Below are 25400 nucleotides of genomic sequence, written 5' to 3'. Positions count from 1 at the left end.
AGCCCTTCAGCCAAAATGATTGCCTGCCCCTGTTATAGTGGAAACTATGACACTAAAAACAATTTGGGGCTATTTTCTTTTGCAGACTTTTATTTTATTTTATTTTATTTTATTTTTATTGTCAGCTTTCATTCCAATTAAACCGAAGCCTGACTTTTCTATATCCTTAGTGAAAGAAAATTTCCTTCTTCTGTGCAAGTTGATTCATAAATATGGACCTTATCTTGAAGTCTGAATTCAGACTAAACTCCATTTTAACATCAAGTGTTGCCCTCTTATGGGGTACAGGATCATGTCATCATGAAGTACTGGCAGATTAATAAAATTGCCACTGATTTAATATTGATGCTCTTTCCCAATTCATCATCCAGAAAAGTGAATTTTTCTACTGTCTGGCATGGTCATGTACTCCTTATTACAAGTCTTCTCAAAGGCTTAATAACTATTAAGCCCTTTCCAGTTTGCTACATCTTTTTCTGGCAGAGGACAGCTTTTTCTGATCTCTTTTACACTGGTTTGATGGGAATGTAACTCATTTTGATTTAAATGGCTTTATTTGTGATTCTCACCAGTGTGAAAGCAGAGATGGGCTCTGTTTTTGAACAGCCCTGATTGCTGTCCAGTGGCTGAGGAGTTCCATTATCCATTCATGCATGAAGCTGTACAAACCTTACCAAAATGGCAAAGCAGTTCTCTAGCTGAAAAGTCCATGCAGAGCTCATTCATCCACCTGGAAATGTTCGAGCTAGGTTTAGGATGCCCATGATAAAAGAAAACCCGGATGGTCTTGCTGAATCTGGCTGAAACATTGCAAACTATTTTAATTCCAGTGGTTTTAACACAAAGCAAAATTACATGGCTTTTCTTTTCCCCTGTCAAGCAGGGGATTATAATTAATCCCAATTCTTGTGTATGTGAAGGGGAAACAACAACTTTTAAGGCTGGAATCTGTTTAAAAGATCTCCATTCTGGGAAATGTGCCTTAACTGTGTGCTATACTCCACTGCCAACTCAGCCTATAGGTATGTCTCTGTGTGCAATCCTAATTCTGGGTGCTGTACAATTTGCCTGATATTCAACTGGACAGAGCCTCAGGTCTATGCAGTGTGTTTGAAATGGATGTGTTATTGAAAGAACTGCTCCATTAACAGCAGTTAACCTGCTATCCTCAGAACACTAATTTAAGGACAGGGAAGTTTCTATGACAGACCAAACCACTGCACTGTAAATTCTGTATTCTGCTTTTTAGACAGTGAGTAATGCTGAATTGTGAATGAAAGATTAATTACATTTGATGTTTATACATGGCAGCAAGCTTGTTTCTGGACACATGAATGAGGAGATACTCCTTTCTGTAGCTGATGAGTTTACATCAGGAAGCATGAATCTGTTTTTCTTGTACCTTTTAGCTCTATTTCAGTGGGAACATTCAGCTGAATACAGTAATTGTAATTGCATAAATGATTCTGAGCTGAGAGTTCACATTGAATTGATTAGTCTTGGGTAATAGAGCCATGGATCTGCACAATGCAATAAAGAAGCTGCACAGAATTCAGGTGTGTACTTATTTTCTCTTAATGTAACAGGCCTGTAACTGTTATGATGCATACAGACTCTGTGTGGGGCTTGAGGGGCTTGTCTCACCCCATTCAAGGTTTGCTTCCTCTATAAGAATCACAAAGAAGGGAAGGACTTGAGTGAGGGCTTGTTTTACTGACCCTAAATTTATGGCCCAAAGTTGGAGTAGACTAACTGATTCTCCTTTCTGCTTGCTGGCTAGATACCAAACTGGCTATTGACAGGTCCTAGCTGGTCTGCTGGAAATCCAGGAGATAGAGATTTGTGGGAGCATCATATCTAGATTTCTCACTTCTGACATGGCCTGACATAAACCATATTTACTCCATATAAGACTAGGTTTTCCCCCCTAATCAGCATGGAGGGGGAAAAAGCCCCATGTCTTATATTCACATACAAGAAAACCCCACTTAATAAATATATTGCTTGTCATTAAATTGCTACTGGAAGCAGCATGTGCTCAGTAATAGAAACCATCTACAAAGATGATTAAATGTAACCAACACTGAGCATGCCTGTAAATCCATGGCTCATATTAGGCAAACATATTGAGGGGGAACCTACCACAAGAAAAGATCAATGCAGCCCATCTGAACAAAATGTAGTGCCCATTATCTTAATTCCCCTCAGTGTCAACTTTTTCAACTCATGGCAAATTTGCCTATATGCAAATTACTATAGGCATCTTAAGTTCAAAGTATTTTTAAATTTGTTCCTTACTTCCACATGCTCAGGGAGAGCAAGGTCTAAAACTAAGGATGGGGGGAAGGGACTGCATAGGGAAGAAGTTGGGAGGCAGAGGTGAAGGGGGGCACATGATTCCACCTGCCCCAGATTTATTTTCCCTGCTGTAGCAGTGGGAAAGGGATAAATTCAAGGAACACCTCATATAGTTTGATTCTATACCTGGAAAATTATAACAAACTTATAATTTTTTTCGTATATAGAATGTAGTTATTGGGGGGGGGGGTTGTCTTATATTTGAGTAAACATGGTAGGTGGATCTGAACGACAACCATCCCTCCAGAGTAGAGCGACAGATTGAAGAAGCTGGGAATCTCTACTGGAAACTATGGGCAAATAACTGATTTTCCTCCTATAAGGGCAGGTGTGATACATTTTTGTGTAATGAGTCCAGGCTGTGAGTTGTCATTCTGAGGATCAGCTCTGGAAATCACTTTTACACTTCAAATAGTTCATTAAAACAAAAATGTCTTGCATTTTATTGCAAAGCATTAATCCACCTAGCAATTGAAAGCAGAGCTGTTATGTAAACACCAGAGGCGATGAAAAATCTTGGTTCCGTCATAGTTATGGTGACACTGTGTAAAATGAAAGAAGGGGAAATTTTGTAACCAGTCTCCTAGGCAACCATTTGTTTGAAGCTAATTCCTGGGTTTTTTTCTTCTTTAGCAAAAAGCTTTAGTTTCTAATGAATCCTGTGAGCTGCTATCACACTACTGTCTCTGTCATTTTGCCACCATTAAGTTAGTCCATTGTAAGTACAGGCTTGTTACCAACCTCTCCACGGCCAGCTTCTCTTTAATCAATGTGAGTAGAGTGTCAGAGGTGCCAAGATCCAAGGAATCTGATGGATGCATTGCCTCATTCTGTACTGGAGTTTGAACTGATCCATGTTGTATAGCATGAGCCTTTGCTAGAGGTGTGCAAGCTCCATGAGTGTCAGGGGTGTGGAGCGAGCTGGCCACTGTACATCTGGAAGGGTGGGAGGGGGGAGTGCTGGAAATGGGGGAACAGGAGTTCGGGGAAAGGAAGGCTTACCTTCCTGGGCTGTTGGTGTTGCTGTCACCGCTTCTGCTGTAGCAGCATCAGTTCTGCTCAAACAGCGACCCAAAAGCCAGGATGTCTGGGAGCCAACCCTGGTGCCCCACTTCCTCCTTCCCCACCCTATACATATGTTTGGTTCAGGGCTGTGCAAACACCCCCAAGAAGGGGATCACTATTCTGCTTGTTGCTTGTTACACTCATCCTCCACTGCCCCTCTGGATACACTGCATCACATGGTGTTGTCCTGCCTGGTTTCTGTGGCCAGGCAGGGCAGTGCAGGGCTGTCCCTGGCATGGCAAAGACTCCCACAGGTGATTTTGATGCTCCCTCTGAGCTGGCCCCCAAGACTGGTGCCACCTCACCCCACCAGTAGTTAGACTACTGGCCTTTGCTTAACACAACCATGGGCTCTTCAAGGTAGTTTCACACAAGGAGGAACAATATTTTTTAACTCACAGGCACAGGGCCCACCCCTTTTCCTTTTTCTCCCCCCCCCGATCTATAAGTGTATAAAGAAGTGGTCACAAAAGTATTTCTTCTAAAATAAGGCTCTCCAAGTCTCAAAAGAAAACAAAAATGCATCCAAAACAAGTCCATTTCCTGCCAAAGAAAATACACCTAATCTATCCCTAGCCTGTTTCTTTTTAGCACTGTTTGGTCTGTACATCCAAATATATATTTTTAAATTTTACTTTCCCATTCTTGTGTAATTTATCAGCTAATTTAAATTTCTATGGTTGGGAAAGTCTTAGTATAGCTTTTCAGTAAGTCATGGGCACAAGCTAAGTTTCAAGACGGACGTTAAATGGCTGATGATATATAAATATCTGATATGGTTGTCTTCAACAGCAGGAGGCTTGAATGACATTTCAGCTTACTGTTCATTTGGAAAATCTCTGCATTTTAACCACCTGTTTGTTGCCTGAGTAGTACTATAAGTTGGATATATAGACATTCTGGAAGCTGCGGACATTTTCAGCATTTCCACTGGTCAGCTGGATATTTGTCGGTATCAAGAATAATAGTGATCTGAACAATAAAACAATGTGTGCAAATGACAGAGAGATACATGCAGTCTTCCTTTAGAATTTAAAGGCAACCCAAGCTGTGTTTCTCCATCAGTATCACAATCTCCCCTCTTGTCTTTTGTGCTCTGCTCCTGGAGCTTTTAACCCTCTCTGTGGCTCTACTCTCATTTACTAAACACCACTTGCAGCTGACTCCCAGCCTATGAACTGCCGTCTACCTGCTGCTCTTGTTTGACTCTCCTGGAGCCTGCACCTCCTTACATATACTCATAAATTAAAAACTGGGTGCGTGGGGAGGAGAAAAATGAACCAGAACACTGCACATCTCATAGTATAACCTCAATAGTACACAGAGCTTTAGAATAGATTTTGAAGAGAAGATTAGTTAAAGTTATACAAGTAAATGGAAAATAGGATAAAAAGCAGCAGAGATTTACCAAAGGTAGAACATTGCATGCCAAACTAATCCAATGTTTCTTTGCTTAGACAAATTATACCTACTACATTTCCTTTTTTTGCTAGGAACATGCTATCTAGACTTCAGTAAAACATAGGATATGATGCTACATGGGAAATGTTTATTCATCTGGAGAAAATGGGTATTTGTTCTAGAATTTCAATGTGGATAAGGAGCTAGCTAATAGGGAGGCAATGTGCTATGGTGAAAGAGGAACTATATGACTTGACAAAGGTTACCAGTGATGCTTGTCAAGGTTATGTCTTATCTTAATTTTTTCATTAATGACTTTGGCACCAAAAGAAAGAGCATGTTAATGAAATTGCTCATAACATATTTGGGAGGTTTTGTCAATGCAGAGGAGGATTGGAATGTCACACAAGAACTGGATGTTCTTTGGGATTGAAGTAATAGAAATGAGATCAAACGTAATAGCACAAATTGCAAGGTCATGTAATAAGAATTTCTGCTGGAAACTGAGAATTCATCATTAGGAAAAAGGCCTGGCTGGACTGGCTGATCATAGGATTATCCATCACTGTGATGTGTTCATTAAAAATTCAAATGTAGTCCTAGGATGCTGACAATGTATTCGTTAAGGCATTTCCAACAAATAGGGGAATACTAATACCAGTGTACAAGGCACTGGTGTGGCCTCATTTGGAAAATTGCATATGGTTCTGGCTTTCTGTATTCCAGAGAACACAGTACAAATGTGGAGAGGGGCTGCTAGAATGGCCAATAGAATAGGCTCCCTGTCTTGTGAGATGAAACTAAAAGAACCTGGCTTATTTAGCCTGGGAAAATGAAAGCTAAGTGAGGGGATAGGACTGTTCTCTGTATATATTGAGGTGGCAAATGTTGGGTGGGAGAACAGCTGGCACAGGGACAACAGAGCATAAGCAGTAGGCCTGTGCAAACCAGCTAATATTCACTTTGGATTCAGATTCAGCTGATTTTGGGGGACAGTGATTTGATTCAGTGATTTGAATCACTGTCCTGAATTGATTCATCTAAATCTGATTCAGAGATTTGACTGCTGCTGAATTGGCCGAATCTCCGAATCAAACAGGCTTCATCTCCTGCCCGCTCTCTCAGCCCCGTCAATGGCTGTCCCGCCCAGCCCAAGCCTCCCGGCTCTTTTAAAAAAAAAAAGCAAAAAAAAGCTAGGCACTCAGCAGATGCTGCCAGGAGGAGGGTGGGGGGCAATCTCTGCTGCTCCCCACTGCCCCATGCTGCGTGGAGGGGCTCTGCCACGAGCCTCCAGAAGCCCAATGGCCACTGCAGCAGCCAGTGAGTGCGGGGCTTTTTTTTTTTTTTTTTTAAAGAACTGGGAGGTGAGGCCAGGCTGAGAAGCCATTGACAGGGCTGAGAGAGTGGGTGGGGGCCTGTGGCAGAGATTACCCCTCCCCCCTGTCCTGGCAGCAGCCGCTGAGTGCTGAGCTTTTTTTATAAGAACCAGGAGCTGAGGCCAGGCAGGGCAGCCATGTGGGGGCTGGGAGAGCAGGCAGGGGTCAGTGGGCTCTTAGGGGGACTGGGGGAGCAGGCAGGGGATAGGACCTGGCAGGGGGCCCCCTGTGGTCCCCTCCCCCTTTTTACCAGCATAAAGTCTGGGTCCAGCTCCCTGCAGCTGCAAGTGGGGACTACCTGAATCTCTGAAGCCCTCTGATTTTTTTTCTGAATCAATTTGGAGAGCTTTAAATTGATTTGGACCTTTTTATTATTCTCCTGATTCAATTCAGATTCGGCTGCTGAATTGGGCCGAATCTCCTCTGAATCAAATCAGCACCTGAAACTTCTCACAGCCCTAATAAGCAGTTCATGAATAAATGTACATTAGGAACTATATGAGGGCTCCTAACCACATGAGCAGTGAAGTTATGGCATAGTCTTCTAGTAGTAATCCTGAGGACAATAAGCCTAAATTTAAAGATGGACATTAAATAGCTGACGAAATATAAATATCTGATGTGTGTGATTTCCGGCAATAGTAGGGGACTTGAATTGGCGATCTGGGAGATTCTGTGTTCCGATATGCCTCCAAGACAACCTCCCCATCAAATCAATAATATTGAAATAAAAACTTCCAGGTGTAGAGAACAGGCTCTAAGAGGTGTTGGATTTATATTTTATATTTGTGTTGCAGGGCAGCTTAAACCTGCACACTTGCATGGAGATTCCTTTCTCCTGCCATGGCCTAACCCAACTCAGAATTCACACTCCCTAGATGCAGTAGTCTCCTATCTGCCCTCAAGCATACCCCCTTGGCTGCATCATCATCCAGTTCATTATTTCTGTTCATTCATTTGTGCTCCGTCTAACCTTTTAGAGCAGGTATTGTCACAACCATTTTCTGGCAGGGCATGCTGATCCCCAAACACAGTTTTGTCCTTGGAGGCTTCGCTAATATGAACAGCTGGTGTAAACAATTACTGATAAATAGTCCTTTATTCCAACACAGGAGAATAATCATACACAAATGCAGTAGCCCTCCTGAGACATCATTCCTCATTAAAATAAACTGGGGTCTACATAATGTGTATTGAAATAATTTTCATAGGCCACTGCTATAACCTATGTCAGTAAAACTTATTATTTTCTCAAGGCAATGTTGTCTGTGCTCAATGCAACTGAGGTGAGGGAGTTGGAACAAGGAACACAGGAACAAGTTGTGGCCTTGAGTCCTTTGTTGGGGCACTCCTCTTTCTGTCTGCTGCTCTAAATTCAGCAAAAGAGCTGAGTTGGTCATGAAGCAGGGAGGCTTTGCTGGAAGGAGCTGTTGGCTGAACTCATATTTTTGTTTGCTGTTATTTGCTGAAAGCAGAGTGATAGGAGGTAAAGTGCTATTTTCTCCAGTCTTCAAAGTGCTTGTACATACGGAAAGGCTAGATATATGTGACAACGAATGCAACAAAAATGGCTATATTGCATACAACAGATCACATCAGTGGAACACGTTGGAGCAGACTCTATTAATTGAGTCTGTAATTTGCAGCCTTGGTGTTGCATGTGTTCAGCATTCCCATGCTTAAAATGGCAATAGGGGCATTGAATGAACTTTAGTTAAAGCATCCCCCACTACCTTTTTGAAGCATGGGATGCTAAATACATGAGATGCTGCATGTGCTTTAATTAGAGCTCCCAAGAGTTGTTCTAATTAGTGTCTACCCCCTCCCCGCCCTGCTCCACCCTAGAGCATGTGTTAAGATGTCCAATAGTTCTTATTTGTGAAAGGTGGGAACTGAGAAGTGATGAAGTGATGCACAGGGGACAGTGCAGTGGTAGGCCCAAACTGAGGAACCTCAGTAGCAAACTTTTCATCAGACTAACTTCTAATGCTTTTTGTGGGGCAGGTTTTTTTCTCTGTAGAAGGACCTGGGAGAACTTCACTTCTGCTTCATGAAAGAGAGAGAAATGTGTCTGTTGAAAGGGGCTTGTAAGATGGAGATCCTTCCTGACTTGTTTGGACACTAAATAAATTATGGAAATTTGCCTAAGTAAGAATTTGATCCAAAGTACTCTATTAAATTTATATCTCTAGTTAGTGTCCTGCAAGATATGTACCTGTTGATGCCCTCTACTCCACATATAGACCACATATAGGCATTACATTTCTACTAGCAGAATTGCAACTCTCCCATTAGAAACCACAATTTTCTCCCAGGACAAAACTGGTGCTTCCAGGAAAAAAATTATCCATTTCCAGCCTGATAGAAGTTACTACTGGGAGTGTTTCTCCTGGAAGAACAACATGTGCAAACTTTCCAGTTACTTGATTCCTTCTGGGTACTAGGAGTTACTGAGCAACTGGTAAATACTCCTCATGTCCTCTGAAACCAAGGTCATCCCAGTCTGGGGAAGGCAGGGGGAGCAGCTGCTATTTACCTTCTTCTGGTCCTGGGAGGAGTCGAGTGATGGGGAAAGGCTCCTGTAACTTCTAGAGACCAGGGTTATACCAGTCTGGAGAAGTTGTTGGGGCCAGCTGTACCTGCCCATCCAAAGATTGGGCAGGAGGGGAGGAGCAGCCACCTACTTCTCTCCTCCCACTCCTCACGCTGGGGTCCCCAGTCTGAGGAACAGGCAGGAATCTTTGCTCAGCTGCTCCAGACCCCACCAGGAACATAAGGACTGAGGCAGCCACTGCTTGCTACGTTTTCATCAGACCAAGATCACCTTGTCATGAGGAAGGTGTGTGGAGCAGGGAAGAAGGGGCAATTGAAGGCTGAATGCCTACAGTTTTGCATTTTAGCAGTGCTATAAAAGATGCATTAAATGGGTTCCCATCATATTCTCTAGGTATCCATACTTAAATCATTAAACAACACAATTCTGCTTGACTGATGTCAACTAAAATGCAGGCCCCCAACCATGTAAAGCTATTTCTTTATCTCTGTCATGTAAAATCCTAAGGTTGGGACTTCCAGAACTACCGAATACTTATGGAACCTATTGACTTCATTTGTAATTCAGTTGCTTTGTGTTCTGAAACTGTGTAATAAATAAATTGTCTTATATGACCAGAAGGTCCAGAAACCTAAGCATGGTAGCTTGTGAAGTGCATTAGGATCAGTCATTTTGGTGTTTCTCTTTTTAAGCTTATAAATGTAAACTCTCAATAATACTGAATATTAGCCATGCTTTTTATTTGCTTTTAATGCACAAAGCTTTGTCTAATGAAGTACCAATGGCCTGATTTGGACTTTATATTGCCAGCTAATTCTCTTGTTGTACTGAACTAGGAGGGTGTGTGTGTGTGTGTGTGTGTGTGTGTGTGTGTGTGTGTGTGTGTGTGTGTGAGAGAGAGAGAGAGAGAGAGAGAGAGAGACAGAATTGGTGAGAAATAAGAACAAAGTCTCTTCCTTGTACATGGACACTTCCTCTAAGGGCCTGCTGATGAACAGCTTGTGTTTTGGGTTGGAATATTCGGGGAACATCTTGTGAATCATTTTTTAAGTCCTGTCATTTAACACCTTCTTGGTGCCATATGTGCACCCATACCTTTTCCAGCTCCTCTCATACTGACTTGCCACTTAGACTGTTAATTCTTCAGGGTTCCTTATTGTACAGTTATTGAGGTGTATTTTTTTCAGTGATATTTTCCCTCCCCTCCCCCAAAGAAAACCTAAGAAAAATGTGCTTGAAAATTGTGTTGCAAATCTTAGATGAGGAATTATTTGCCTATTAATTTACTGCTGTCCTACTGGATTTTATGGAAGGGGTGATGGCAAAAAGAAACTGACCTAGGCAAAGAGCCACACATTGCTCCACCTAGGATCAGGAAAGGCAGATATGTAAATGGGATGTACTTTTATGGAAAAACATCTAGAATTGTCAGTGGTGGCCTCTCTTGGGGATTGTGGCAGAAGAAAGTAGTCTTACTATCTGTTGAGAGCTTTACAGGAACTAGAGCTGGTAGTAATGTTTTTGAAATATGTGGAGGTACTGGCTTCAATAAAGTATTGTGGGTAGTAGTATAATATGGGGTAGTCATTCAAGGCAGATGCCCCAATGCCACCTAAGGGAAGAGTTCCAGAAGGATGGGCAAGGCACTCTTTACCCTCCTATGCTTCATTCTACCTGCACTTTCTGGCTGCAGGTAACATCCAATGCAGGCAATGTGTGTTAGAGAGTGCAAGGTATTCTGGGAATTGTAGTTTTGCAAAGCAGCCACAGGTCCCTACAAGTGATATAACAAGCAGAGTTTTTGCTTGGGCCAAACCCTGTGGGACAGCCTGCTGGCAGGGGGGACATGCAGTTCTGATGGCAGAGGGGGAATTATGGGGTGCAACAGTGGGAGTAGGGGGGCAAGTTGTAGGGGCATAGGCTCCAGGAGATGGGAAAGGAAGGGAATCCAAGAGCAGGGGCAGTGGGCTTGAGATCTGGGAGCAAGGGTGCAGGGTGCACACAGTCAAAAAAAAATGGGATGAAAGTTCCCCTTCTCCCCCTACTTCCCCCCACACCTCCTGGCTGCACCAGCAAACTCCACTGCTGCTCTAGAGACATGCAATTCCCAGAGTGCCTTGTATTCCATGACACAGAGTGCCTGTGCCCGCTGCTTGTTGCTGCTCCTGAGCACATACTGAAGCCAAAAGTTACAGGGGAGGAGGAAGGGAAGGATGAGAGGACCACCCTGGGTACAGTCTTCCATGTTACACCTCTGATTTTTGGGCTCCAGGGCCCCATGCTCAGAGCAGGATCTAATTTGAAAAGTTCAAGTGTTTAATCTAGGAAACATGTTTCAAAAAGCATTTTCCTCAAAAATTGCTATGAAATGGAATTGTCATCCTCCATTTGGATTTGACTGGAACTCAGCAGGTGGGGGCTATTTGTAAGATTGAGATTGATAGGATATAGTCATTGGCAGGTTGTCTGGCCATGCTGTTCAGTAGCAAGAACCTGCCTCCTAGTTGGACAGTGCTTCTACAGTCCTCCTTATTTTTGAGTGGATGGCACAATCACACTTCTCCAAAATTGCTCCCTTTGACTTTCTAGTACAGAGGACCTTACATTATAAGCTACAACTCGGTACATTCTAGTAAGCCTGCTGAACATAGTCCATTAACTCAGGGAAGTCACTGGCCTATGTTAAGCAGGTCACACTAGATGATGAAAATGGTCCTTTCTGGATTTATAATCTTCGAAGCTATGATTTTATGTTTTTATAACACCCTGTAAATGTTAGGGGCAACAAACCATTTCAGTCTTTGCTCGGAAAACGGTTTGTCTAAATGGAAAATGAATGGACATTCCATACACAAACACAAGTCCTAATGACCACAACACAAGTTTTGCCTAATTGCGCTATTGCATTAAGCCCTAAGTAAATGACAGCCTAGGTTGTTTAATGTGTGGTATGCAATAGTGTTACAGAACCTGCAACTGGAGAAATAGTGTGGGTTCAGGAAAGAGATCTGACTGAGTGAAGTGAGAGGATTCAGGGCAGGGCTTATGTTCATGGGCTGCTCCCATATTAGGCTTGGGGAGAAACTGCACAGATGACATGTAGAATTTTGGCCTCACAGCATGTTTAAAAAGCATAATTTATTATAGCCCTGCATGCTATTTGCTTCATGTATTGCTAATGAAACAAAATCCATTAAAGACTGAAAGGAAGAAGTGCAAGCAAGCAAAAACCATGGTAAAAAAAATTAAGATGTTCAAACTTCCAAAAAGGTTCACTTGGAGTCTCAGAACTTACTCATTTTGAAATTGTTTAAATCGAAACTCATTTTTGTAAGCACTCCCCCTGATAGAATTTGCAGGGTATTCTGTATCTTATAGAATCATATTGCATGGTAAATGATCCTAAATATAAAACCAGGCAACATGCAGCTTTATACAAGGGGGAATGTAGATGTTAACTGTAAACTTATGTGGACCATGGGCTTCCTTTTTTTAAAAGGCAAAAAATGTTAAAGTCTAGCTGCCAAACAGTCTATTAACTTCATCGCTGTCAGTGACTTTTGTTGGATCTTGGGTGCTCAGTACTTCTGTGATTAAGGTTTCTTGCACATACCTAAATGTGTAGTTAGCTTCTTGCCTTAAGCAGGCCTGAAAACTTTTCTTTTTCTTGCCAGAGTTTCTAGTATGTATTGCTTTCAGATAGTTCAAAAATAACAGTTTTATTGTGGACGACTAATGGGAGATGTCTGTGTTCTAGCCCCAAAACATAGCATTATAAATCACTTCTTTCCTTTGTAAGGAATGATATTCACCTTTTGGTATCATTTCTCAGTTTGCATCTGAGCCTCATATGGGCTTGTTGTGTAAGGTCTGAGAACTCATGGAATGCATCTTATTAAAAACATGCATGCTATGCTATTACACTTGTATATGCATTAAAAGAAGAACAGAGTTGTTCTCCTTACAGTAGTTTCTGTAAGCTGATGCATTCAGTCAGATCACTCCATAAAACTGTTGCTCAAAAGGTTACAGAAGATGAAATTTCTGCCATTACAAGTAAAGCACAGATCTAATCATGCCTGTGTCTTTGACTTTTTCATATTTCCTTAGGGATCCTAAATGGTCTATTTATCTAAAGCTTGTTCTTCTGTGAGCTAAAAAATTGGAATACCTACCATATTCCTATGCATCAATTTGTCCCCTGGGAAATTGCCTCCTTGTATTTCTAAAGGTCCTTTGTCTAAGCCAACTCTCTGGAGTCATTTTAGGCACTAAAAAGGGTAATTAGAGATGTCCCTGCAGTTATAGATTTTCATGAAATCTCTTATTTTTTATGTTTTTATTCATTTTAAGTTGCCTAACCTGAATGGAGGCTGCCAACACAATTTCTTTTCAGAAACTGCCCTTTCAATAGATGTGTTTGTACCCACTGGGAAGCTAGAGCAAAAGACTCCTTTTGTCTTCAGGGAAAGTGAGGGCACTGGATGTCTCAGAAGAGAAGGTATCATTGCTATAGTTCCACTAATCTGACAGAGCATCTGAGGTATGAACCCAAATACACTATGAATTGGAATTTCATTCTTTTTGCAAATGAAGTTTAGTTTTCCTCCATAAAGCCTGAGATTTTTGGTTCCATGTGGGTGGGATAGGGAAGAAATGAGGGCATTCACTCCTCCATTTCAAAGCCAGTAAATCTGTCCTTTGGGTATCCCTCCCCTCACTGCTGTTGGTGTGTTTGAGACTGGTGGGGTGTTCCCTAGGGGCAGCTACTCTGTCCCATTTCTAGATTTGTCATATGAAGAACAGGAGCGGATGGATGGCACTAGTATTGGTGGTACTGTCCAATGTGTGATGGCAGCAGCAGTGATGTGCTCTGTATGTCTTCAGTCACAGGGGACTTCAGGCTGGCACTTCGCACCACAGTTACCTCTGCAGATTACAAATGCCCTGTAGTCATCCCCAGAAAATACTTAAATGGGCAATAGATCTACAGAAAAACATCATACTTGCCCTGTTCAACCTAACTGTGAAATGAATACAAGAAAGATGCAAAACTCTGTAAATCAAACATGAATCTCAATAAAAAGATGTGGACCTTAGTATAGTCCGCAGAATGCATTTTCTCATACATTTTATGGTAATGGTATCATTATTTTCCTTTTTCTTTTCCATAGCTCTAATTCTTTTTTCACTTACACTAATATAAATCAGTACCAACTCCATTTAAGTCAATGGAGTTAGACTGGATTATGCACTTTTTTTTCTTTGTCAAAAATAGAATCATGCCACGTGTTTTTTAAGTGGCTTATGGGAAACTGTAAAAGGGAGAGGTCTGTAGCCAACATGAGCTCTCTAAATCTGCAAGGATGTCAAAGGCTTGGAGGAGAATGCTTTTTATATTTCAGAGGTTTGAAGTGTAGTAACATTTCAGCTGAGCGTAGTTCCAAATTATTTCTGAAGAATTTCCCAATTGGGGAGAAAATAACATGTTTCAAAAGAGTTTGCATTGGGGGAGGCAGAGAGGAGTCAGAGAGAAAACGGAATGAAAAAGATTAAATACAGTTATGTCAAAGAGATTGTGCAACTAGCTCATGTGCTTACAAGTGTAGCCTGGGTGTACACGGGTATATACTCCCTTCTCCAGTTGAAGGGGATTGTTAGCTGGCAGATGTGCCATGGATGAAACTGCAGACTCCTCACAGTTTTTCTGTCCCAAAGGAGCCAGGCCAGGACAATCTGGAACTTAACTATATACAAATGTATTGTTATTTACATAAGTGGGTAAAATATAAACATAAATATAAACATATGTACAGGTATATATATTCAGATATATAACTTATAAACCTTATTCTCCATAATGGGTTACCACCACTAGGGTTTCAGGTAAGTGACAGATAAACACAGGTAAATAATAGCAAGGAGTACCAGCAGATCCCCCAGGCTCTGTTAAACTACCAATTCACAAATACAGAAGTACATAAAATATAAGGCGCAATATTACAAAATGTAAGGTACACTCTCACAAAACATAAGACACATCAGCCTTACACTAAACTTAACTTATTAAGCGCCCCCCAGGGCCACAGGCTGATCCTGGGGCATTGGCTGTACTCCCACAACCAGTAGGACGGGGAGGATTCTCCCAGTGCTCTTGCCCTTGGGGCCCTGGCAGGGACGCCACCCAAAATAGCCCACGTGGGAGGGCCTGGCTGGGGTGTTTCCTCCCCTGTGGAAAAGACCCTTTTCCCTGGGTAACTCACGGCTTGGTCCCACTGCTCCTCTCTTGTGAGGCCTCTGGGGCCAATGGCTCCCCTTGGGCTGCTGCCCAATGGGGGCACTGGGTACTGTTGCATGCACTGGAGGGCTCAACCTTCTGTTGGGGGATAGAGGCCCAGGCTGCCTCATGGAGCACGGGGGCTTGGTCCGCTCTCAGACCCTTCATGCAGCGTCGTCTGCACCGAGCCACTGGCCCCATGCCAGCAGCTGCAGACCTGAGCAGCCTCAAGTGGATTCAAGGGTCTTGGCTCATTGGGGACCCACTGTACAACGAAGCCTGATCAAGCCCCGGTGCTTACCAGGGGTTGGAGACCTAAGCTGGGCCTCAGACCAACCGTGCACCGTCCGTGCACTGAAAAATCCTGCCCACTTGCCAGGGGGATGGGAACCTGAGCTGCCCAGTGCAGCTCCCAGGGTCCCGGTCCATGCTGTGCACTGCTCATGCACTGGAAGCCTGGCCTCAAGCCGGGGGTTAGGACCCAAGCTGCCTCGAATGGCTCCCAGGGTCTGGGCCCTGTGTGCTGTGCTGTGCACCGGCTGAGTGTCAGACTGACATGGGGAGTCCTTGGGGTTCTTCTGGGCACTACCTCCACCCTCTTGGCAACTCTTCACAGGTCATCTTCTGCCCTGCTCTCTCCTCTGTCCCCAATTCACCTGCCGCATGCTGGGTGCACTGCTTCTTTTAGACCTTTTGGAGGCTCCTCCCCTGGATTACAAACAGACCAATTGAGTTGAAGCAAAGTTCAGGCTTCAACTAAGGATGGGGCAGGCCCATCCCAGCAGTTACCTGATTGGTGGGTGTATTCCACCAATCAAAATGAAGATTCTCTGAGCCTGGATGTGCTGGGCTGTTATTGTTAAGTCCACCACCCATGTAATAGCATCCCACCTAATTAAGGACTGTAACCTTTCTCTCTTTCTTTGTACAGCCAAAGGTCCTGGCCACTCTGGGTGCAGGAGGAGTTCAGACCTAGGTGCAGAATTTTGCTTTAATTAAAGCATTGACCAATGTAACAATTGTATCAGCACCACTATAGGTTGGATCATCAGGTTCAATGGTAGTCATCAATGCTTCAATGGCTGATTGGGAGGAGGTATCAGGTGGGTTTCCTCAGGGGTCTGTCCTGGGTCCAGTATTGTTTAATGTGTCTTCATTAATGATTTAGGTGATGGGATCAAGTGTATGTTTGATGAATTTGTGGATGGCACCAAGCTGGGGGGAGTTGCAGATACTCCAGGAGAGTGGGGCTCAGATCCATAATGATCTGAATAGACTGAATAAATGGTCAGTTGGATGACATTCAACAAGGACAAATGCAAAAGCCCCTTAGGCCTGAATAAGTCCCCATGTAGTCTCTGCTGGCCACAGCACACCAGGATCAGACCCCACACCAGGCCCATACACAAGAGTTATGCTCTGGGACCCTGCACCACCAACTCCCAGCCCTGTGCACTGGGATTGGACCCATGCCACCCATGTCTGCCTCCATGTGCCAGGATAGGGCCCCTCATGTGAGGATCAGGACCTGAGGCCTGACACCACCCCCGTCCTGTCCCATGCATTGGGAATGAGTCCATGGCATCATGTGCACTAGATCAGGCACACAGGGACTGGGGCTCCCCATGGGTCCAGAAATTTGGGTGCCACTACTGCCCTGCTGCCAAATATTCAGATCTGTGGGGAGCCCTGCAGGACAAATGACATGGCTCTGGGAGCCAGAAGTGGCCTACTGACTGAGGGTTGAGCACCCCTACAGTAGACCATAAGTTAAATATGAGACCACAGTATGCTTTTGTTACCAACAAAGCTAACAACATGCTGGGCTGTATTAACAGGTGTGTTACTAATTGAGGGGAGTGATTCTTATGCTTTGCTCAACACTGTTGAGGACTCACCTGGGGCACTATGTCCAGTTTTGGGCCCTACACTTCAAAATGATGTGGACAGTTTGGGAAGAGTCCAGCACAGAGCAACAAAAATGATTAGGGGCCTGGGAGGCAAGACTTGTGAGGAAGGGCTGGAAGAACCAGGGTTATTTAGTCAGGAAAAGAGAAGACTAAGGCTGGGGATTTGATAAGTCTTCCAATACTTGAAGGACAATTATAGATAGGATGGAAGTGGGCTTTTTTCTATAGCTGTAGGGGACAGGACTAGGAGCAATAGCCCAAAGCTATAGCAGCGGAAATTTAGGTTAGAGATAAGGAGGAATTTTATGACTATGAGGGTGGTCAAAAACTGGAACAGGCTACCTAGAGAAATTGTAGAATCTCTATCTTTGGACATTTTCAGGAGCAGGGCTATATGGACACTTGGCTGGGATCATTTAGTCAGGGATGATCCTGCCTTAATCAGGGGGTTGGACAGGGGGTTATTCCCTTCTAGCCCTACTTTCTTTTGCTGCAGATATGTGTGTGTTACACTATAACCACTAGGCTTGCCTGCTTCTGTAGCAATACAAGTATAGCAAAATTGATCCAACTTTTAACCTACTTCATTCAGGTTAATGTTTTAGCCATTCATCTACCTTGTATCACCACAGATGTATGCAGACCTAACAGAGTAACAGCTGACATGCACCCCAGAGTGGCAGCTCCCCTGGTTTCAAGTGATTAAAGGGTACATTTGTCCATATTATCGTTTAGTCAACTCTTGCCTGATTTCTCTTTGGCTTCCTGAAAGGCCTGGTCTTGTTGCTGTTCAAGTCAACAGTAAAATTCTAGGTGACTCCAAAAGAAGCCAAGCCATGCCCAAATATCCCACACTGATGGCACTGAATTGATCTTTTTCACACCTAGCTATTTTTCATTTATGTGAACTGTTTTCGATCAGCTATAAATTCACAAAATCTGTAACTGTTGTAAATGACCAGTTTTGTCTGTTGCTAAATCTCTCCACATCCTTCATTTACTTCACTAAGTGCCATTTTCCACAATTGCCCATTTACTGGATAAGTGGCATGATACAAATGCACCCTGCTGACCAAAGCTTCATTCGTTCCCCTCATTTCAATAAGAGTACAAAACAACTATCTGCCTTAAAAGAATTCATTTTTAAAATGGAAAACAATTTTCTTCTGGGGGCCTTCTGCTGAATAGGCTTAAATGCTAAGAGTCCATGTGCTTGCCCTGGAATCACTGCACAGTGTTAGTTTTCAGTAACCTGAATCCTCAGGTGAGTTTATTCCCCAGTCCTTTCCTGAAGCAGTCACAAAGTCATAGAGAAGCAGGGCTGGAAGAGGCCTCCAGGGGTTATCTAGTCCAAACCCCTGCCTGAGGCAGGATCATCCCTATCCAAACCATCTCATATAAACCAAAATCTAAACTCTACATAATACTACTGTCAAGCCACATAAGACTACCATCACACTAGAATCAGGGAGACCAACTTTTTTTGGTGGGCATGCTGCAAATTATGCCCCGCTCCCTCCCTGCTTTTCACTCCAGTCCCCTTCCCCTGCCTGATCTGCTGCTTGTTTTCAGACCCTTGCTCTGTGCTCGCTGCCCAACCTGCTGCTCTGCTTTCTGCTAGCCCTATCTGCAGCTGTGATCCCTGCCTCCTCCCCAGTCTGCCGCTTGCCAGACACAAAAGCTGCTTGTGCCACTTATGGTACATGTACTGCAGGTTGGCCACCCTTAAGAGGCCACATCCTCAGGTGCTGTAATATTCAGCTCCAGTGATGTCAAAAGTGTTACCCTGATTTACAACTGACTCTCAGATCTAGGCATCTAAATGTCTGACAAGAGCAGAGTAGGAAATGTTTCTCCTGTAGCTTTGTTGTCAGGGTTTACTTTCTTCCATAGAGGCAAGGTAATTTGAAAGAAATGCTGTGACAAGGAACTTGCTTGCATTTCAGTTTCATGATGAATTGAGATGTTTGTCATTTAAGATACTATTTCTGTACTAAACAACCTGAGATTTGTTTTAAAGGCTTTATTTATGACTTGATGAGAATGTTTAAACAAACAGATTCCTGTGTGTACTTCCATTCTGTACGTGCAAGAAATTGAGGCTCTGTTTATAGGGCTGGATTGTGCTTGTCTACACCTCCTTTGTGCTGCACCTGGGAACATACCCCACCTCATATTTTACTGCAGGTGTGCAAAATCTTGGAAATGAGGTGAAGAGGAGCCTTGAGACTGTGCTGGTAAGCACTCTCGAGAGAGAACCTAAGAACAACTCTAGGTATTCCCTAAGGGCTGCTTTCAGGTGACTGCTTTACCTCATTTCTTGAATTTGAGTGAGCAAGAGACATGTTTCTAGTAGAAATCCTGGGCATGGATTGGAGATACTGTAGCTATGAAAATTGTGTCTTGCCTCTGCAGGGATATGTGAGAAGGCACCGAGAGCCTTTCTTAGTATATACTGCCCAAGAACTGGGACAAGAACTTGCTGGGGAGATTTCATAGACTTTAGAGATTTCATAGACATTAGGGCTGAAAGGGACCTCACAAGATCATTGGGTTCAGCCCCTGCCCAAAAGGTAGGAAGTCAGCTGGGGTAATAGGATCCCAGCAAGCTAAGCATCCAAATGTATCTTAAAGGTGTCCAGAGTAGGCCAGTGCTAAAAACCTGTCTTTGGTTTTGTTACCTGACTTCCATCCCTTATAGGCTTCTCTTTTCAGATACAGGAGGTCAGCTTTGCGATGGATAGAGAAAGTGATGAACTTGTGATCACTGTCACCAAGCTTCCCTTCAATTCTCAGGTTGCTCACTAGATCATCCCCTTTGGCCAGTACCAGACCCAGCAGTGCCTTGCCTCTTGTCAGCCCGTAGACTTCTTGAGACAAGTAAAGCTCATCAACACAAGTGAGGAAGTTTTGCAACAGATCAGATTTGGCTGAGTGCTCTTCCCATGAGATGTCAGGATAGTCAAAGTCTCCCATAACAATCATTTATCGAGAGCGTGCAGCCTCTGCCAATTCCCTAGCGACTTCATGGTCAAGCTCTTCCTCTTGGTTAGGAGGTCTGTAAGAGACTCCAATCATTTTATACCCTTCACCACATTCCCCCATAGTCTAACCCAGTCTAACCCAGAAGGGTCTCAAGTCATAGATCCATAGATTGTAAGGTACCTCACAAGATTATCGGGTTCAGTCCCCCTGCAGTAAGCAGGAAAGACAACTGGGGTCAGGTGACCCCAGCAAGGTGACTGTCCAGTCTCCTCTTGAAGATTTCCAGGGTAGGCAATTGTACCACTTCTGGAGGGAGCTTATTTCAGTCTGGACACCCTGGCTGTAAAGAAGTATTTTTCTAGTGTTAAGCCTGAAACATATAGTGCCTAAAATATATATGTATATATGTGTATGTATATGTGTGCGTGTGTGGGTGCGTGTGTGTGTATACACACATACATATATATACATACGTATGATATATACATACGTATGTGTGTATGTGTGTATACACACATTTACTTATATATGTATACACGCATATACACACACACACACATATGTATGTGTGTGTATATATGTATATATGTGTGTATGTGTATATGTTATATGTAGCATTGGTATTTCAGACAGTTTTTATATGTATAAAAACTGTCTGAAATACCAAATATATATATATGGGAACCTGCTGGCCTTCTACTTGAGATATAATATCTTCCAGATTTATAGGTCTTTCTTTGTCTCCAATCAGAACAATAAGTATTTCAGTGTCACTGTCCAAAATACCAAACCTTTTCAGTGCATGTGAAATGTTGTTTGGTGAGAGGTCGAAAATAATTTCTGCACAGAGACTTCTGGTCTTTATTTTACTAATCCCGTAGAGGTGAACTGCTTTGTTTGCTGCTGCAAGTATCTGAAATGGACCAGCAATCATGGCCAGGCTGAGCAGTGCAGCCACCATGGAGCCCTGCAGGGCCATGCTGTGCAGTGCTGGCACATTCCGGATGTGGCAGAACAGGGTGAGGGCAATGCTGCAGCTGGGGAACAGCTCCAGCTTGTGCCTCTGCTCAGCCATCACGCAGACCCTCAGCAGCAGGGCAGGCACCGCTGAGCCTGGGGAAGTGGAGCTCCCAATCCAGCCCCCTCTGCCACCACCACTCCGCCCCAGCCCAACCCAGAGGGTGCCATGGAGCAGGCCAAGCACTTCGGTTTATGGGAGTTGCTCCCCTTGGGTGCCAATCTCCACTTGTAGAGAAGTGTACTGCCCCTGCGCATAAGAGTGCTACACCCACACCCTTTCTTGCAACACCATCCTTCCTGTACAAGGCATAGCCATCTATACCTGTGGTCCAGTCATAGGTAGAGTCCCACCGGGTCTCCTTTATCTCTATAAGATCATATTCATTTTTGTTTAGCAGAAGGGCCAGTTCCTTCTGTTTGTTGGGTCCCTCTTTGTGCCTGAGGGTCCAAGTTTCTGGAAGAGGCGAGGAGCAAGATAAAGAAACAGTTCAGCTTCCCCTCTCCTGCATTCTGCACAACGACCAAACATCACAGAAGTCCTTGCCACAGGGGCAGGGAGGAAGTGGGGGACACATGGCGGAAGTTCAAATGCACCCCTTGTCTCCCCCCAACACCCTCCTTTGGCCCCGGCTCTTGTTCTTGTTCCTTTTCTCATTCTCGCTGACCTTCCCCCATCCAGGAAGACAAGGCTGCAGCATCTAAAGGACAGTGCAGGGTTCCTATCCCCCTTCTCTCCCTTCTGCACAGTGGGAAGCTGAGACAACTATCCCTTCTGGAGTTGCTCCAAGTTAGATGCAACTCTGACATCTTTTCACTTCACAGATCTGTGCCTGCCTGACATGAGTTGGTCCCTAGTGTCCTATAAGACGGGAGATGTGTTTGATTTTATTGACACATTTACTTTGTGTAAGTCATTATGGATGATTTTAATTTGATGTTCTGCTCAGGAAGAAGAAATCCTTAAGGTAAGCTCCTTAATAGAGCTTATGTTAGAGTTTGTTCAGATTTTGAGGTGTTTTCCATTTATTTTAAAAGGCAAGCCAAGGCCAAAAAGATACAGCAGTCATGCTGAGTCACTGCTATACTCACAAGTGCATACAGACTACTTTCAGAGCAGGGAACAAACAGCAACACTCTTGGCAACACAGAAAGTCTCTGTCTTGCAATGCATTGAGCATCCTCTGCTCCAAACAGAGGTATAGGAAGTTCATTCAGTGCCTTGGGGGCAGGGGTGGTGATAGCCAACCATTGTAGAGGGGGATGAGAGGAAGGGACACTGAAGGCACACTGAAGGCAACAGATGCTATAGCCACTGGTGGTGGCAGTTCTCTGAATCGAGGATGATCTCTACCATGGCGTATTGTAGCAGCATCAACTTGGATGGCAACAGCCTCCTGGTGTGGACTCCATGGGAAACACGCTTGGTATTTGCACCCCTTCCCTCCTTCCCAGGAGTGGTATTGGGTGCAGAGCTGTGCACCCTATCACATAAATCCCTGGCAGGGAGCAGGATTCCACTTGGCCCATTCCCCCAAGATGCACTGTTGGGCACTGGGTCAAAGATGACTGCTACAACTTGAGAGTGATACAACAATTTTATTGAGTAGGATGATGATCCAGGGAGTTGGGGCACTGTTTGGGGAGTTAGGACACCTATGTTCAGTTCCTTGCTCGATTATAAATTTCCTCGGTGGCCTTGGGGGAGGCACTTGGCTTCTGTGTGCCTCAGTTTCCCATATGTCAAGTGAGAATAATAGGATTTTCCCATCTGGCAGGGGTGGTTTGTGGACCATGATGTGCTGAAATACCTTGCGAGTAGAAGCTAGGACATAGTTATGGTGCAATCCAATTTCACTTTGTGTCCAAATGGCAGCTACCCAGCTGCGTAACTGATTTTTGGCACTTATGTACAGTTTGCCATCCTACCCCATGTGCAGTGTGGATAAGTAAGCATCTGCAAGGCTTCTGTACACACTTGGGCTGTTCTCCAGCCAGGCAGGTTTACAGCTGTGTACACACCAAAACTAAATACCCACAGCAGGAAGAAGAAGGCCTTCCCATGTTTTGGAGATTGGGGCTGTTGTCTAAAATGTAGGAGACCCAGGTTCCCTTTATCCAAGGGAGGCTTTGAACCCGTGTCTTTCTGACTTAACACAGTGCTTTAATTGTGAGGCAACCAGGCACTCTCTGCTTACTCCCTTTTTCAGGCTGCTTCTTGAAGTTGAGCCATTATACCATGCAATTAATATTCATTTGATAAAATGAATGGAGAGCACTGGGGAAGTTTCTGCTCTGTTGGTAATGAGGGTCCAGAATGGAAGCCAGGGCCTACTTCCTTTCAGAGCACCATCCATCTCATTCCAACCACGTACTCTTTATCTTTCCCTTGTCTTCCTGATCCTGTACTAATTCCAGAAGACGTGCTAGAAAAGGGTCTAGTTAAGACCTAATCTGGTGGTTAGATCACTGTGCTAGGAAGTCGAAGGTACTTTCTAAACACTTCTGGGTGAGGAGGGAGCCAGAGTATGGGTGAGTATCCTACTTGCTCCGCTTTTGGAGCTAAAACATGGGAAGGCCCTCTACTCCTTCCCTCCATAAATACAATATTGGAGACGTTAACACTTAGAAAGGGAAAGGGTGTGAGATTTTTAACATCCTGCAACTTTTGCACTTCCCAGTAATGCTCTGAAAGATTGCATGGAAAAGATGAGCTTGGAGACAAGACAGGAAGGGAGAGAACCGCTATAAGAAACCAAGAACAAAGACAAAAATAACACATATGCTGAATGTGTCTCTTTCCTTTCTCTTGTATATATATTTTTAGGGCCATTAGGTGGAGTTGGGGCGGGAGTGGGAGAGATTTTAAATTTGTCAAGGACCTAGAAATTATGAGATCAGGCAACAAGCTTTTTAAATATACAAGCAGTCATTTCATATGCAACTCCAAACACATATTTATGGTTATACTGGATAAACACAGAGGCATAAGATTCAGAGTTAAGTATAATTATTCACCAAATGTCCTGAATCTCTCTTGCTAGTTGCACAATACTTCTCTATCCAACTTAAAAAAAAGTCACAGGACAGATGTAGGTAGATTCTTTCTTTGGTCAAAGTCAAGGAGTTGCCACAGATATACCTGAGGATAAAATGTGGCTCAACAAAAGTAACTTTTTACACAGGAGTTGTAAAAAGTGCACACCCCTCAAGAAAAGTAGCAGATTTTGCTAATGGGAATGTCTGTTACAATCCAAGCTGTGGCTCTGCAAATATGAGTCTCACAAAACAAACTAGCATAATGCTGATGGGAAAAACAACTGTGTCACAAGGTCTTTCAGCTCATATTTTTATCATGTACAATGAAGCCATATTTTTCTTAAAGTGGACTGAGATAGATATGAACCTAAACATGGGAGACACTACCTGAGGGGCGTCAGAACTTTAGGAGAGCTGTATCAGTAATTTGACAAGTGTCTAAGGGACTTGTCTACTTTACATACCCAAATTTACATAAAGTGTTTATTGCTAATTAATGAGCACAAACAATATTTACTTAGGCTTCAACTCTTACTGCATTTGCTTGTTTACATCTATATATGGGAAAGCAGACTTTGGGCCACTAGAGAAACAGAATGACACAGTGCTCAAGACTCTGAAGCTCTTTAGTTTCACTCTTGCTATTGGCTCTGTCATGGACTTTGTTTTAATGCTCCCCAGCCTGGATTTTGGGTCATCCTAAATTATTTTATGAGCAGGGGTGATGCCTTTGCCAGTGTCCTGAGGAGTGGGGTGGGGGTGCTGGGGGGAGTTGTTCTTGACATTATGAAGCCTTGGAGATGAGATTACAGTTTGTCTAAACATGATCACTGAGGCCATATGATAAAGCAAGATGAGCAAACATGTTCTTATATCAGTAAGAAACAATCCACAAACTGCATTTGCTTGCAAGATAGCTGTGCTTGTTCCCTGAAATTTTGCCACCAGCAACTAGGGTGCAGTCATTACATGCACCTAAGAGCAAGGCAAAGAGTCACCGAAGAACAGAAGTTGTGATTCTATGTTCAAGCATCCACCTACATTTCCCCATCCTACACAACCAGGCACATGAGGCTGAATGTGGAGTGGAACCAGTGTATGACACAGGGTGTGCATTTCCCATGTGAGTGGCTCTATTGTTCAACAAATCACAACTTTTTAGGAGAAACCCCTTCTAAATCCATGTATTTGGAATTCTGGATGCAGCCAGTGCATGAATAGTTTATTTTTCAAAATTGAGGCAAAATTCAGGGGCCCATTACATGAGTATACCTGTTACATGTGTAAATGCAGTCATTTTGAAAGGGAGCCAAATGTTGACTATTTTGTGTGTGTGTGTGTGTGTGTGTGTGTGTGTGTGTGTGTGTGTGTGTGTGTGTGTGTGTGTGTGTGTGTGTGTCTGTGTGGTGGGTTTTTAG

At 43.6% G+C, this 25400-nt stretch overlaps 2 long non-coding RNA genes across 3 annotated transcripts in view; one reads left to right on the top strand and one right to left on the bottom strand.

The window, feature by feature from the left end:
- LOC109303558 overlaps positions 1-25400 on the top strand; it is a 184343-nt gene that overhangs the window by 138184 nt on the left and 20759 nt on the right. The gene's annotated exons all lie outside the window — the stretch shown is intronic.
- LOC109303561 lies at positions 7617-20212 on the bottom strand. Its single transcript, XR_002099159.1, has 3 exons — positions 20112-20212; positions 18516-18520; positions 7617-7627 (listed from the first exon to the last, which is right to left on the bottom strand). It is a non-coding gene; the product is annotated as an uncharacterized LOC109303561 (long non-coding RNA).

This window comes from Gavialis gangeticus, unplaced genomic scaffold (genome assembly GCF_001723915.1).
Source record: "Gavialis gangeticus isolate Ggan-Ray unplaced genomic scaffold, GavGan_comp1, whole genome shotgun sequence".
In the NCBI taxonomy this organism is placed as follows: domain Eukaryota; kingdom Metazoa; phylum Chordata; order Crocodylia; family Gavialidae; genus Gavialis; species Gavialis gangeticus.
Note: the sequence above shows the minus strand (reverse complement) of the source record. Positions and strands in the feature narration are given on the sequence as shown.